Consider the following 12,719-nt stretch of genomic DNA (forward strand, 5'->3'; position numbering starts at 1 on the left):
TAAGTGATGTTATCCACACGCATGCCTGATATATATATACGTATATATATATATATGCGGATAATCACTAGCTAGTGTCATCAATGGCGGTTCATGAGTTGCTCGTTTTTACTACAAGTTTTGAGGCATGCTGGAATCAGATTTGATTTGCTCTCAATAGTTTACATAACCACATCAGAGATGGTTTTGGTCCTTAATTATATATGGACCTTCTTCATATCTGAAAGTGGGGTTGCATCTCACTAAAATCTCGGAAAACAACAATTGATACAGGAATTTAAAAAAAAAAAAAATTTGCTAGTGCTGAAGTGCTGTGACAAAAATGAATAGTCACTGTGGATTTTTTTGGGGGGTCGTGCGTGCTCATCTGAGTCCCAAATATCTCGTCCCAAAAATAAAAAACAATCTTGCTTTCCATTAGGGTTCCTCTCGGACAAGTCATACAGGTATGCCACTGGCACAGCCTAAGGCACACGGATCGGATACGGTAATTTTTCCAACGCCCCCACGCCTCCCTCCACCGTAGGAGAAAAAAGAAGAGGCATGCAGGACAAAAGGGGCGTCGCTTTCCAAACAAGTAGGATTACCATTACCAACATGCTAGTAATTCTTTTTTTGGTGTACATCATGATTTCTGTTGTCCAAGTGCGGGGAATTTTCTGCATCTTTTAACAAATCAAAATTGGAAAAGCAACTGATGCTTTCACATCAATCATGCGCGGGTCAAATGATGAACTTGCATTCTTTTCTTTTCTAACTCGTGAGATTCACAATCTTAAGCTAACTTGCCACCCTCAAAAAAAGAGGGGGGGTGGGGGGGGGGGCTATATTTTCCTTTTTTTTGGTTTACTTTGTTGGCTTCTAGATTCGGATTCAAGTGTATGGTGTCTGTCGTTATAATGTCGGGCCGGGCGGCCACCGCCGCGAAGAACTCCATATGCATTAATTTTGGCTTGCTTAGCACTCTAGTAGTTTTCTTTGACTGGGATTTTCGGCTGTTATAGCTAATGAAGTGTAAGTTTCAGTCTTTGCTGTAGCTTTCAAGTATGAATATAGACTTTTGATATAACTGGCGTTAATATTTACGCGATTGAGAATTGGAGTTTCACTCCTCTTGTACGTTTTTTTATGCAGCCATTCCTTTTTTAAAATAACTGCAGTATTTAAAGACTCGTGAAATTAAATTCCTTTGATCTTTTGTAGGGTGGATTACACGACTAAACCGTTGCACTTTGCTTCATTTGTTGGGTTGCTTGTAATTGCATGGAAGTAGGATTTTTGTAACGCCTATTGTTCCCAGAAAAAGGGGAAAAACAATCGGAGGGTGGAGTAGTACTAGAGCTGTATACGAACCGAATCGAATCGAGTATCTCATGTTTGAGCTCTGTTCGTTAAGCTATTCGAACAACGTTCGTGTTCGTTCGTTAATTTTCGAATTCCAAATCTGTGTTCGTATTCGTTTGTTGGGTTGCTTGTAATTGTACGGAAGTAGGATTTTTGTAATGTCTGTTGTTCCTAGAAAAAGGGGGAAAAACAATCGGAGGGTGGAGTAGTACCAACACCAAGAAACCAGTAGTCTATAAAGGTATTAACTTTATTAGTTTCTTTCCAACTTGCGAAGGAGGGAAATTTCATCAAGAAAGTGACAGAGATGTTACCCAAGAAGAAGACTGAAGAGCAGTAGTCTATTTGGCACAGGGAAACAAGTCAAATTTGGGTAGCAAAGCCGTGAATTATCAATATAACACAGCAAATGGGGCGGTGGGGGATCTGCTGCCTTTTTTAGGGGCCAAAAACGTTATTGCTATTTTTAAAAGTCCGCGGACTTTGCAAAAAAGTGGCGTTGATATACAGGGATGACAATGGGATCCGACGGTGGGGCAGGGAGCTCTAAAATCACCCCCAGCCTCCGCGCCCGTCCCTATATTTCCACTCCCAGTTAGGACTGCAAACGAGTCGAGTTCGAGTCGAGTTTTAACTAATCGAGCCGAGCTCGAATTAATTTTGTGAAGCTCGAACTCGAGCTCACAAAATTAACTCGAACTCGAGCTCGAGTCAAATTCAAGTCGAGCTCGAGCTTAAAAAATAAAAAAATAATTATTATTATTTTATTTTTTAAAAATAAAAAATAATTATTTATTTTTAAAAATGAATAAAATAATAATTTTTTAAATAAATAATAAAATATTAAGAATATATATGTAATTTTACTATTAAAATAAAAAAAATATATAATTGAGCTCGCGAGCGGCGAGCTTAATGTTTGTGAGCTCGAACTCGAGCTCGAGATCGACTTAATTAGCTCGAGCTCGACTCGAACTCGATATTGACGAGCTCGAGTCGAGCTCGTATTCGAGCCGCTCGCGATCGGCTCGCGAGCGAAACACCCCTACCCCCAGCCCACCCCAATATCCTCGTGCGTTGGTCTAATCGTGGTTGTTTAATTATTATTTTTTATTTTTAAACTTACAATCATCAAATTTATTTTATTTTTTTGCTGAATAACTTACAATATGTAAAAAATTCAAAAAAATAATCAAAAAATCATTGTATCATACAAATTATGATATATATGATATGTAATTATAATATGTATATGTATATATGTATAAAATCATATATAGATATTTATTTTTTAAAGTTTATATTAGTAATGGGGGATAGGATGAGATGCGAGACGGAGCAGGGTATCCTCCCACGTCACCCATCTCTTCAAGAACAAGGAGAGAAAAATCCCCCCGCCCCCCCCCGCCTTGTGACTTCCTGGGGCACTCATTTCATTGCCATCCATCCCTATTGATATGCTGCTAGTTAATTAATGTTTATTTTATTGTTTTAATAGGTAGATGTCGAGGTAATACCCAAGTAGAACCAATTAATTAGGATTTGGCTTAAAGAGTGTTCGCTTCAAGTGTTAATATTTTGGTAAGAGTGAAACTAATTTGGGAAAGTATTCAAATACAGTGACAATACATATGAGTGTGTATTCATATGGTATGACAAATATAAAATTCTATCAATCTTTACTTTTTATCCCGTGAGAGCTAACCTTGCTTGGAAATTAGTAGTTAAAGATAGGATTAATCTTTTTTATACTGTCAGTGTATACATTAACGAGATTGGATGAATGCCATATCATTTGAATTTGAATTTAAATATCAAATTTTGTATACGTGTCATGCAACTAAACTAGCTAGTGTATAAAAGATTTACCCGAAGAATAACATGTAGTTAACCTTTTCTCTAAAACTTTCCAGCCAGAATATCCTCAAAACTCCCTTTTTAATCTTTATTTCTTTTGTTGGAATAAATTTTCCCTCTTAGAATTTTTTAATGAGAGTTTTTCTATTATAGATTCTTCTAAGGGTTTTGTTCCCTTGTAAGACTTTCTTTTTATCTTTTTTGTTTTTTTGCTGTAAGTTTTGAGATTTTTTGGATATGGTTTCTCAAAATTGAATTTGTAATATGCATTATGTCATATCAAATTTTTAGTTAAGGTTGCAATAGGATTTTTTTATTAGATTTTACTGTCATTGTCACTGTTAGATGACATGCACGAATCTACTGAGTTACAGTGACTTGTGTAATACTTTGGAGCTTTAGTGTTCTCTTTGTCTTTATCAATTGTTTAGTCTTCACATCTTTGATGTATATTTTCTGTCTTTAGTGCAGATTTATGAGAACGAAATTCTGTTTCTTAAAAAAAAAAAATTACATGCAGCTAAGCATAGCCAATAACTTTTATATTTTCTCAATTAAAAACGCTTACTTTCTCTGGGCTAACTTTCCCGTCCCTGTAGTCGTTTTGGGGTGTGATAAAAAAAGTAATGTGGGTTAACATCGTTGGGCCAGCCCAAAACAAATATTTTTCGGAGAAGACTGAAGAGTGATGCTTGCTTTGCGGGTTTGGAGAAAAGACTGAAGAGTATAGGCTAACGCGGCTCGCTTCGCTCTTCTATTTAAAGAACTAGGAGGTATAAAACGCGCGATGCGCGTAGGTGACTAAAGATAATATGCCCTGCCAAATATGCGAATTAAGTGAGTGATTGAATTTTTGTACATTCTTCTTTTATCCAACATTGCATGCAAGTTCAATTTTTTTTTTTTGTATATCAGTTTGAATATGCATGGCAGTTGACAGAGGGAAAAATATCACTGAGCTATATAGATTAAGGTTGATAATCCAAAAGTCCATTAAACTTCAAGGCAATGCAAAGACTTCAAATCCATTGCATTACATGAATTTGGCAACGATGATGATAATGTACCTGGCTGCTGCACTGGATAGTAAAATCACAAACTATAAAGCGAGGTATTCTCTACATTTTCAGAAAACCTAATAACTTGCAGGTTGAAGCTTTGTAAGTTGATGCTATATCTTTTTAGATTCATCACCTATGGCTTCTGATGCTTCAGCTGTGGCTTTGTCTCTCCCAGTTTCTTCATAAGTTCAGCTACAAGAGCGACATGCCCAAGGCAATCAGTAGTTCCACGTCCCCGTAGTTTATCCCCATCAATGCTCAGCGAAAAAGGATTAAAATTTTGAGGCATAGATATTGTCTTAGGCTCTAAATACAAAACACTCGAATACTGAGGAGACAAAAATTTTATACCGATGTCAAATAGCAGAACTCAAACTTAGTTTGTTTCCAACCCCTCTATTTACTTCCTTGAAACCTTGGAAAAAGATAATTACAATGACAAGTTCTAGCTAAATTCCATAATCATGCCCTCGAATTAAGAAATAGCTGGTTAAATCGCACTTTAAATACTTTGTTTTGATGGAATACAATATTTGCAACAACAGAATGAGATACCCATTAGTTAGTAAGGCTAATGAACTCATTACCCCAAATCATAGCACGAGCCTCAGAAAACAATACAGAGAGCCATAAATTTTCATTAAGGTACCAATTTAGGACTCAAGATTTAATTTTCTTATAGTGAACATCCTTAGACTACAAATCAGTAGCTACCGTAAAATAAGACTTGCATACATTCAATATCTACCAAAAATTAACTAAGTTCCATAGCTCGTCATTGCATAACTTCAATTTCCATACGAGGTTCAAAATCCTAGGGAAAATGGATATGTTTGTAGCATTGTATATGCAACAGCGAGATCAAACCATAATAACAATGAAAAGATTCAGAAAAATATTGCCAGTGTATAAAAACACAAAAAAGTCTCCAACTTTAAGCCTTGCACTATCAAATTTAAACTTCCAATCAAAGAAACCCCTTTCATCATCAATTAAAACAATTTTTTTTTCCAGAATAGAGAGAGAGTTGCAAACTTAAAGTAAGAAAACCTAATTAACATATATCATTTTCTTTTGTCCTCATTCTGGCAAACTCACAACACAAAACAAATTTACGATCAGTTCCAGTCAAACACAAGACAAAACCAATCACCAGAATGTAAGAAAAATGCTAAAATGTATAATCAGATTACAAATAAATTACTCAAAAAGCTAAAAGTTCAAAATTTGTTACCCAGTCAGAAGGGTTGGCAGTAACAACATCCATATGCATTCCAACAAAGGAAAGAATTTTATTGGGCTCAGTTCCAGGAGGAGCTTTGCTTCATTTACAAAACCACTCCTTGAATTGCTGGACACCATGCAATTCCATTTCTTGAAATATTGCAAAAGCTTTCTCCCAGTCATCTGCATATGGAATTTCCACAAGACATTCAGTTTGAGCTTCTTAATATCAGTAATTTTAAGCCAGCATATATGAAATAGTCCAAGATAGGATTTTACCAGCAACACTATATGCATGTAGCATAGCAGTATATGTGACAACATCAGGATGAAAACCGGCCATCTTCATCATGGAAAACATTGATTTTGCTCCAGCAAGTTGACCCTAAGAGAGAGAGAGAGAGATTTAAGTATGGAAGAATCTAATTACAGGGACAGTAATCACAAATCAATAGTCCTTGCCTGTTTACTATAGGCATTTATAGCAGATGAATACACCTCTTGTGATAATGGAACTTTGAGGTCCAACATTTCATTGAGAAATTCAAGTGCATTAGAGAACTTTGACATCTTACAGCAACCACTTATCAACACATTGTAAGTGACAGAATCGGATTTAACATTATGTTTCCTCATAGACCCATATACCATTATTGCTTTATCAAAGTCCCCAAAATTCATGTAACTTCCAATCGCAGAATTATATGCAACCGTGTTCAATTTAATGTGCCGCAACTCAGCAGCTCGTAATATGGATTCAATCTTCACTTTTCGCTTTGAAAATATAGGCTAATCCACAAAAGCTCGAACAAGGGAAATAGAAAAAATAGGAAAAAACATCAGAACAAAGAAGGTGGTACCTTAAAAAAGACAATGGAACCAAAATTATAGTATAATTTTAGAACTTGACAGTTCTTTTCTGATCCAATGTAGTACTACTTCATTGTGACTTATGTGAATTTATGAACAGCTAACTAACGACCAATCCAAAACCTTTTGATTCTTGCTAAGAGGAAATATGGAACCACTGAATCCCATCAAAAGCAACAAATGGAGAAAAAGAGAGAATCAAAATCAGCGTCCCAAATCAAAATCCTTCGCACTTTTTGTAATTCTTTAATATCAATAAGTAGGGGCCAAATTTGTAGGGGCACGTGACGTGGCGTCATTTGATTGGGCAAACTATTGCAGTATATAAGAGATATGTATATGGATTAAACAATTCTAAATATTATCTCTTTAATAAGAAATAAATATTTAGATATCCATGTGATATGATATGACTTGATTGGTGGAAATATCTCAGTAATTTCAATTGATTGAAACACCTTAACTTGACACGTGATAAAATATAATTGACCATTTAATAACCAATCTTTCCAAATGTACATGACATATGACAGTATCCGGTTGGATAGAAATAAGTCACAAAAATAATTTATAGACCAATAGTAACTTTAAGATTTAATTAAAATTCCGTTGTCTACACTTGCTCTCTTCTTTTTTTCATTACGTAGAAGCGCCTGCTTCCCCCATCCGTGCTTTCAATTTCAGGTAATTCTGAACAAGTCCTCGTTCCTCCACAATGCATAAGTTCAGAAGAATTCAGGGGAGAAAAGTTCCTCTGGTACGCACCTCACAGTGGGTTCAGCAACTAGTTGTCGGAGTTCAAGAATGTGATTTTAATGGCCGCGATTCTCACCTACAAAAACAGAGCAAGTGGGGAAAGATGATTCTGCGCTACTAACTTTATCTTAGATGGAGCATAAGAGTCCAGAAATTAAAAATCATTCCAGCTGCAACCCAAAAAAAATGAAAAAAAATTCAATGCAATGAAGGTTTTAACACAAAACCAGGAGAATGGGAAAAAATGCAAAAGAATGAAGAAGCAATGAGAGATCGAATGTTTTGGAGAGGAGGAAACAAAGTAAAGGCGGCAGAGCTTCTGAGGATGAAGTTGAGGCAAAGGAGAAGGGGAAGAAAGAGAGGGGCAAGCGGCGGAAATTTAAGAAAAACCCTAGAGAGCAAGTACATGTAGACGTCTGGAGTGGAGAGCAGAGGGAGTTTTTGTTTAAAATAATCTAGGGTCTGTTTGGAACCTGAGTTTTTTGGGAGTTTGTTTAAAACTTTACTGTAATGCACTGTAGAAGTTTTTGAAAAAATTTTGTAGAAGTTTTTGTAAGGTGAAATTCTTTTTTTCTTTCATTTTCTCTTTCTTTTTCGTTTTCTTTTTCTTTCTTTTCTTTTTCTTTTCTTTCTTCTTCTTCTTCTTCTTCCTTCCCCCTTCCCCTTCCCCGTTACCTCCGCCACCTCCCGCCACCCCCTCCCCCCGCCTTCTCCCTCAACCCCGCCACCCCCATCCTCTTCTGCCCCGTCTTTCCCCTCTGCCCCGCCACCCCTTCCTCCCGCCTTCTCTCTCAGCCCCACAACTCCCTTCCCCATCTGCCCCTCCTTCCCTCTTTGCCCCTCCATAGCCATCAACAAGCCAGGGACGAAACGGTGGTGGTGGTAGGTTGGGATGGGGGTAGGGCTGGAACTGAACCAAGTAGCTCGGCTCGAGCTCGTGAGCTACTTGGTCAGCAGCTCGAGCTCGGTTGACCAACTTCGAGCTCGAGCTCGAGCTGCTCGTTAGAGCTATCGAGTCGAGTTCGAGCTTGGAAATATAATACTCGAGAGCTCGACGAGCTCTATCGAGTTTTTTATAATATATATTTTAATTTTTATTATTGTGAAATGTCAATAATATCCTTTATTTAAAATTATATATAAAATATTAATTTTTATTACTTGAGCTTGAATAAGCTCGATTGAGCTCGATTTGAATTAATTACATTTAATTAAACTCGAGCTCGAGTTCCATAAATCGATGTCGAGTTCGAGCTCGAGTTCGAATTTTAAAACCTTGACGAGCTCGAGCTCGAGCTCGAGCTTTTGTCTCGAGTAGTGCACTACTCGAGCTCGACTCGACTCGACAGCACCCCTAGATAGATGGGGGTGGAAGAAGAAAAAAAGGCAAGGAAATTTTTTTTGTGTGTTGAATTTTTTTTTTTTTTTGTATTTTGGATATTTTGAAGTGTGTAGGTAAAAAATTTTGAGAATGTTTTTTGAAGTTCCTGTAGTAAAAATTGTTAAAAAACTTGTAGGTAAAAAACTTGTCCAAAAAATTAGCTTCCAAACAGGCCCAACTTTTCAAAAAATAATCCCAAAGTAATGCTCTTTCAGTTTTTATTCCCTTATTAATCTAGTTATTGCCATGTAGACTCCCCACGTAAGGAAAAAATAACTTGTAAATCTTTTGTTTATATATTACGCAGTTTTTCTTTATTTAGTACTTTTAAGAACATTCTGTAAACAAGTTAAAAAAGGAAAGTGGATCCATAATTAGTATTTTAAAATTGTTGATCACCCTCCAAATTGCAATGATTTTGCTGAAGAACCTTTTTTTTTTTTTGCTGCCATTATTCCTTCCTAGCTTTATTCTTGATTATTATATCACAAGTTCCTTTTTTTTTCTTATTACTTGCAATTTTATATATCGTAGCCTCCTAATTTTGTAAATTTTAAAAAGTTTGCAAAAACTCAAATTGTTTGAAGTACGAGTAAACATTTCAAGATACATAATAATCATAGTTTACGTAAATTATAAAAATTCCACTATAAGGGGAAAGAAAATTCGAAAAAAATTCTCTTGCATTTTTTGACTTATCAAAAGAGAATACATTCCAAAAAAATAGGAGAGAGAAAATATAACTAAATCAGTGTTAGTATCAAAATTAACACGCTACATGAGCCAATCTAATTTGAGAAATATAATTAACTCAATAATAGATAGAGAAATATTTTATTTATCTTTAAGATTGTACATAAGTAGCAAAATCTGAACTATTGAAAAGGTATTAAAAATCTATTGATGTGGATTGTACCTCTTAGTATAAGATGGAAATGTGAATACTTTCCATACTGAAAGTCCACATGACAACAAGTAGATTAATAAGGAAATATATTTTGAAAGTGCATTAGTTTGGGAATAATTTTCAAGAATGAGATTATTGTGGAAATAAACTCGAGCAGAGGTGGAGCGGAGCGGAGAAAAAAACAAGAGTGATAAATTTTTACAACCGTCCGTTGAGTAGAATGGCTCAGCAGAACCAGGTCTTGAATTCTGGCACGTGAGTAGCACGAGGGCCGATGAAAAAAAAGCCTGGCATGCGAGGAGCACGAGGGCCGACGAAAAAAAGGAGCCTCAGACCAAAACCGCCTCTTCGCTCTTATTCTATATATGTTGGGAAAAAAAAGAAGCTCTTTCTCCTTTTAATAAGAATAATAATAATAATAATGCAAGTTTTTTTTTTGTGGGTGGGAATGAAAGCTGAATCTTTATTCAGGATTGAGAACTTCTGGGTATGAATCTTGCCCTTTGGATCGATGGGCTTGCCACTGGGTGTTTTACCCCTCGAATCTGACTTTGTTGTTTTCTTTTTTCAAAGAAAGAAAAGAAAGAACAACACAAAACTTTTTTAAGTAGCAGTAGTAGTTGTTTGTACGAGGGAGTGCTTGGTGAAGAGGTGATTTTTGGTTGGTAACTAGACCGACCTGGATCAGTCCTCTCTGAGATGAAGTGAGGTGAACTCCTGTGTCCGAAGTCAACCTCCTTGTCCGAAGTGAATGACGGGGCTTCTCCCCTGGGATCACTCCGACGATCAAGTTAGTATGAGAACGAGAATAATAAGAGTATAAGCAAATGAACAGTGTATGCTTACTTGTTGGAAGTGTGTGTGGGGTATTTATAGGAGAGTAGAGGACAGGACGGAGGGCTCATGCTAGTGGGACCCATCTTGGCATTACGGCTCTGTCCCCTGTCAGGAGGTCTGACTCTGACACTGTAGCCGCCTGAGTATGATGACGGAGAGTATTGTGCAGGTGCCATTAAGTGCCTCCAGTGCTTTTCAGATAAAGCACTGGTCCCGGGTGATGTCAGGTGGCCTGACATCATCAGCGTGCGGCCGAGGTGGGGGTGCCGAAGTCACCTACACGGTAGACTAGGGATATGGTTGAGCTCAGGGGTCATGCTCAAGACACGGACGAGCTCTGATGAGGGACGAGGTGAGTTCACCTCGGCCACGCGGGGCGGCCGAGGTGAGCATCCTCAATAAGCCCCCCAAGCCTCGGATGCTCCGAGCAAGGGAGGTGCCGAGGCTTTCTTGTGCCGAAGTCATGAAGAGTCGGGGTCTCGAAACTGCTCCGGAGGATGCGGAGACGTGACACGTGGGCGAGTCATTTGACAGGACGTGGAGGGTCATTTGGCACGCAACCGTCACGTCGTGAAGTAGTGGGACGTTTCGCGATGATGGGGTGTCAGTCGAAAGGACGGGTCATTAATGAAGAGAGAGTGTGCCACGGCGTTTTGACTTCGGCAAGATGCCGAAATTTAGGAGTCGTGTAGGAAGAGATAGGGCCCAAAAGGTAGTAAACAAGTACCCATTCCCGCTGGGGTACGAAATTCTGCCGCCCGAGGTGGATGACACAGCCGCGAAGCCCCCCTATGGCATGGTGGCCGTCTACGTTCAACAGCTGGAGGCCGGGCTGAGGATGCCGACGTCGAGGTTCCTCAGGGATTTGCTTCGTCACTTCCGTGTGAGGATCACCCAACTCACCCCGAACGCGATCCGCATCATCGTGGGGTTCGAGATGCTTTGCCGACATCAGGAGGTGACTCCCTCCGTCGACCTCTTCCACCGATGCTACACCCTTAAGGCACACGGGACGGATAAGGGATGGTTTTATGTTGGCAATCGGAACAACGCCATCCCGAAGTTGGTGATCGGTGCTCCTAGCTCGATCAAAAATTGGAAGCGCGACTACTTCTTCGTGTCCGGAGTGGACTTTTCTAGGGGTTTTTGGTGGAGACCAATCAAGGCGAAGGCCGACCCCTCTGCGGGGGATGCCGAAGAGGAGTCCTTCCAAAAGTTGATGAAGTCGGATCTTCGGCTATTCAGCCATGACTACCCCGAAGTCGTGCTCGTTGATGGGGGAATAAGCCGAGCTGTGATCAATACTACCAAGCCTCCCTTCTTTTTCACTGAACTTGAGATACCTTGTAATTTTTCTTTCGTAGCTTTGCTTTCGCTTCGGTTAAGGCATATGATAATATTTGTTTCTTGTGCAGTGACTAAACTGTCCGACCTCGTCGTCTCTGGCTCGTCCGAAGTGGCCAAGAGGCAGAAGAGGAAGAGCACTGACGAGACCTCAGCACCTCTGCCAAAGAAGAAGAAATCACAAGGACCAGCCGCTAAGACTTCGGCGCCTAAAGGCACTCCCACCAAGGTTGGCCAGAGCAGCTCGGCCACTGCGGCTACTGGGTCCACCTCGTCTGTACCAGAGGGAGTTCCCCTTGGAGTTGTTACAACAGTCACACCTCCTTCTGGCCGAGGCAAGCAGCTGAAGCCTCCAGTTAATCCGGTGTCGGGGACCTCGCTATGGAATCGTTTCCATAGCCCCCCAGTGTTTCCCGGAGACGAGAAGACGCACTCCGGCGGGCATTGGTGTCCGAACTGGAAGATTTCGGTCAACGACAGGTGCCAGCATCCTCGGGTCGCCCAAGAGCTAGTAATGCACTCCCCCTTGCCAAGGGATTTGGAGTTTATGAAGAAGCTGACTCCGGCTGAGATGGTCCAGAGCCTCATGGTGTCCACAGCTTCCACCTCGGCCTTTGTGGCCGAGATGACACACCGGTACTGTGCTCTGGTAGAGGAGCAGGACACCGGCAAGTTGCAGAATTAGATCTCCAAGTTGGAGAAAAAATTGGCGGTATCCAAGTCTGAGAAGGCCGAGCTTGAAAGACTGCTTAAGGAGCCGAGGCGAAGGATGAGGAGGCCGTGGCCACTGTCAACAGCCTCAGATCGGCCCTCGAGGAAGAGCAGAAGAGGGGGGAGGAGGTGAAGAAGTCCCATGAACAAGCTCTCAACAGTGCTGGAGCCTCGGCGGTGGACACATTTCGAAGGTCCGAGACCTTCATCAAGGATCTCGGGCAGCTACTCACACCGAACTTCATGTTTGGCTTTACCTCAGCCATAGACGAGGCTGCGGCTCACCTCCCCTCCGAAGTCTTGGAGTCTCTGAAAAATCATGTCAGCTATAACGAGGACTCCAAGGAGCTATGCGATCGGATGGCCGAAGGCATCCAGACAGGAAGGAACTTGGCCGAAGTCCAAGTCGAATTCAACAAGTGGCTGT

The sequence above is a fragment of the Coffea arabica genome, chromosome 6c (assembly GCF_036785885.1).
Source record: "Coffea arabica cultivar ET-39 chromosome 6c, Coffea Arabica ET-39 HiFi, whole genome shotgun sequence".
Classification (NCBI taxonomy): Eukaryota; Viridiplantae; Streptophyta; class Magnoliopsida; order Gentianales; family Rubiaceae; genus Coffea; species Coffea arabica.